The sequence below is a fragment of the Trachymyrmex cornetzi genome, unplaced genomic scaffold (assembly GCF_001594075.2).
Source record: "Trachymyrmex cornetzi isolate Tcor2-1 unplaced genomic scaffold, Tcor1.1 scaffold12, whole genome shotgun sequence".
NCBI classification, from domain to species: Eukaryota; Metazoa; Arthropoda; class Insecta; order Hymenoptera; family Formicidae; genus Trachymyrmex; species Trachymyrmex cornetzi.
This window is the reverse complement of record NW_017295761.1, coordinates 60,403-60,659: the sequence shown is the minus strand read 5'-3', so window position 1 is coordinate 60,659 and position 257 is coordinate 60,403. Positions and strand designations below refer to the sequence as shown.

The following is a 257-nucleotide window of genomic DNA, read 5'->3' as shown; positions in this document are numbered from 1 at the left end:
CTTTAGCACTGAAAATCTTGGCATATTCTTTTGAACTTGCACTATTCAGTGCAACCCATGGAACTCGTTCAATGTTGGTGTGAACTGAGTGCGCACTGGTGCGCACTAACTTTTGTCCAGTCGAAAACGCTAATAAAGGCCGATTGTTCCACCTTTTGGTAAATTTTACCTGTGAGGTAAATCTGGTATCCACGCAAGTGATTGGGTAATCTTGCTACTTACCCAACCATCGACATCTAGAATGGACCGCTGATGGC

The 257-nt window shown here is 44.0% G+C and overlaps 1 protein-coding gene across 1 annotated transcript in view; it reads left to right on the top strand.

The window, feature by feature from the left end:
• The window catches only part of LOC108766957 (RNA-binding protein fusilli), a 125,160-nt gene that overhangs the window by 109,883 nt on the left and 15,020 nt on the right, over nt 1-257 (top strand). The gene's annotated exons all lie outside the window — the stretch shown is intronic.